The sequence below is a fragment of the Bos javanicus genome, chromosome 20, assembly GCF_032452875.1.
Source record: "Bos javanicus breed banteng chromosome 20, ARS-OSU_banteng_1.0, whole genome shotgun sequence".
Classification (NCBI taxonomy): Eukaryota; Metazoa; Chordata; class Mammalia; order Artiodactyla; family Bovidae; genus Bos; species Bos javanicus.
The window spans coordinates 45,016,525-45,019,958 of NC_083887.1; the positions used below are offsets into that span (position 1 = coordinate 45,016,525).

Consider the following 3,434-nt stretch of genomic DNA (forward strand, 5'->3'; position numbering starts at 1 on the left):
CTAAGGAAGATGAGTTTCAGTAATAAATCAAAACCTAAAATTTCAGTAGAATGAATACCTACGTATGTACCTGACACAGGAAATAGTCCATGTCAGCCCTCAGAGCAATGATGTATTAATTATGCTCCATCACACTGAGGAAGTATTTAGGTAGCAGTAGAAGGATGAATGTAAACACATCAGCTTGAAACACTGGGTTCTATAAACAAGCACTCTCAAGACACCTGGGTCTTTATTAGCTGTCAAATCTTATCTAATGTAAATTTTTGCAATGAGTCTAATATCAGATTCTGATATTCTGATGCTTCTGAATTACAGTTGTTGATAAATGCATGACATTTACATATCTATTAGACAAAAGAGAGATATTAAATGTGACCTAATTTAACCTATATAGGAATAAAGGGAAAAAAAGAAGTGATGCATATTAAAATATTTCCACATTATTGATAATGACTAATAAATTGGTATTTGAAAAGTATCTTCCTTTTGGGTTCAGTTTGCATCAATTTGTTTTAAAATACTCTTTAGTCTCAAATTAGTCAAGCCAGGGTATTAAATACACCACTGTAATGATCTCAAAATAATTTCCAAATCCACAAAAATATAATTGGAAATTGTCACTATCAGCAAGTTAGACTGGCTAAGCCCTTTTCTTATTACTAGTTCTGTTATGAGGACATTTACCAAAACAGCTAGATAGAAAGACAGGTATTACTCAAATTTTATTTAATAATAGAAACCAGACACTGATTTTCTCAATCTATATACATTGAATGAATTTTCAAAGAAATGATATTTTATTAATAATGACAATAAATATAGGAAATATGAAAAGTAAATATACATAGGATATCACACAAGATTTAAAGAGATCTTTTGGAATTACTTCAATGACACACATTTCCGAGTATGTATCCTTAACACTGGGGAATCATTTATATCCTTATGTGTATAAATATTGTATATTTAGCTATAGAGTCATTAATTGATTCATGTCATCTTTTTAAGCAACTTACATAGTTTTCAGAGGATTTTGCAGGTTAAAGTGACTTAATTCCCAGAATGACCTCTTCATATAATTATGTTTCAACGTTGATACCAACTTCCTTCTTCAGTAAACCAGTGCTCACATTACCAGTGTAATCAACAAATGTTTAGTTCTTCTTCATCATAATGTAAATATTAACATGTTTTCTTTCCTTTATCATTAATTTCTCCTCCTACAAAATTGCTGTTGAAGTCTTGCTGTAGAGGCTCCTTCCATCAGTCTTAGCTTTTCCTTGTACCTGGATATCAGCTGAAGTTTGCTAACCTATACTGCTGCAGTTCTTGATTTAGTGCTTCATTTCCCTGTACACTGTGGCTTTAGCCCCCTACTGCAGTGGCTGGCCTCCATCTGAGGAAAAAATAAATAAATAAAAGCTATTTGTTTTCTGTGTTCTCTGCTCTGGTAACTTCTTTCTGTGGAACTTGGTATATTTTAAGTAGCCAAACTAATGCCAACAGGCTGCTTAGATGGGGAATTGGTCATTTTTCAGGGAAGTGCTAGTGCTAGTGAAATTTGCTCAGTTGTATCCAACTCTTTGTGACCCACATGGCCCCATGTGACCCGACAAAGGCTACCCACTCTTTGTGACCCCATGTGGCAGCACGCAGGGCTCCTCTATTTATGGAATTCTCTAGGCAAGAATACTGGAGTGGGTAGCCATTTTCTTCTCCAAGGGAACTTCCCAACCCAGGGATTGAACCTGGATCTTCTGCTTTACAGGCAGATTCTTTACCATCTGAGCCACCAGGGAAGCCCCCAGGGAAGACCTCTGCCCAGCACAACCAGATAGCACCTTTGCTAGGCTTTCTCCACACATTTACTTCAACGGTCCCATCAAAACAAAATTCTGCCTTCTCAGCAGTTTTACACTTAGTTTTACACTGTAGTTCAGCTAATGAAAATAACCCAGTACTCCTATGTGTATGCCTGTATAAGTTTTTCCCACTTTTAGTTCCTTGAGTGTTATTAACAACATTTGGTTACACTGAACATGAGTTTTGCTTTTTCAGGTTGAATTCTTTAGGAAATAAAGTAAAAGTATACATGTGGCTCAGCTATATCTGTGTTGGATATGGGGAACTCAAAGCAAGTGATGCTTTTTTCATTGCTTCACTGTGTACTGTAGTCAAATAAAATAACAATATTTTTTCTGCTTTAAAACTATCAATTATATAAAATAATATTCTAATCAACATGCATTCTGATATTAATAAAGTACAAACATTCACTTTTGCATTGGTGAAAGTATACCTTCCATTTACTAACAATAATTACATTTATGGCTGAATTTCCAAGTACTAAGCACTGTCCTAATCAATTTATGATCTTTGCATAGTTTCATCCCTGTATCAAACCAATAATGTTAACAATCTTTACTATTGCCATCATGAAGCTGTATCTTAGAGGAAAAATGCAACTTACCTAAGTTCATACAGCTATTAAAATCGGAACCAGAATAAAAATCTAGAAGTCTGCATCCAGAACACTTAGTATTAAACAGAAGTGTTCTTATGTAGAAGAATTTTTCAGAAAGTAAAGTTTTATTTTTGCCTGGTTAACCTTGATAGAGAATCTAGTACATATGGGCTTCTCAGGTGGCCCTAAAGGTGAAGAAGCCACCTGCCAATGCAGGGGACTTAAGACAAAGCGTTCCATCACTGGATCAGGAACATTCCCTGGAGGAGAGCACAACAATCCACTCATGTTCTTGCCTGGATTCTTGCTTGAGTTCCAAGGACAGAGGAACCTGGTGGGCCACAGTCCAAAGGCTCACAAAAGGCTGGACATGAGTGAAGTAACTCAACATGCATGCTAGTACATGTAGGCCAGTCAGAAATCTGAAGGAAAAAAAAGAGAAAACTTTACACTGCTTGAATGACAGACTAGTTGACAATTAGTAGGTAGATGACTTAAAAGCAAATGGAACTCCATTAAAAAAGTGTACCACACTTTGTGAACAGAATCTTCAACTTGCCAGGAATATAGTGCATTCATTATGCTGCTGCTAGCACTGAGGAGAGTATATAAATTATTCAGAGTTGGGAGAGACATTAATTTTTTTTTACAATGCAAAAGAGATGATTCACAGAATAGAAGTGATCAGAATTTATTAATATATTCCTGCATTTAAAGTGAATAATTTATTTCATCTTCCATGGTAGGATGAAGCCCAGGCATTAGAACAAAACTAACAGTTAACAAATCTAGCTTTATTTCGTAAAGCCTGGGTCTGTTTTAAAAACAGAAACTTTGGTGATATATATTACAATGAATAATTTGCTAATTGAAAGAATATTTAATATTTAATGACTTTTAAAATATTTCTGTTAATAATGAATGAGAAACTGCTATATTCAGATTCATATTGTTTCATTTTGTATGC

At 34.8% G+C, this 3,434-nt stretch overlaps 1 non-coding gene across 1 annotated transcript; it reads right to left on the reverse strand.

Annotated features, from left to right (window-relative positions):
• Nucleotides 1–1,730: 1,730 nt before the first annotated feature.
• TRNAY-GUA (transfer RNA tyrosine (anticodon GUA)) lies at nt 1,731–1,802 on the reverse strand. Its single transcript has one exon. It is a non-coding gene; the product is annotated as a tRNA-Tyr (tRNA).
• Between the last annotated feature and the right edge of the window lie 1,632 nt (nt 1,803–3,434).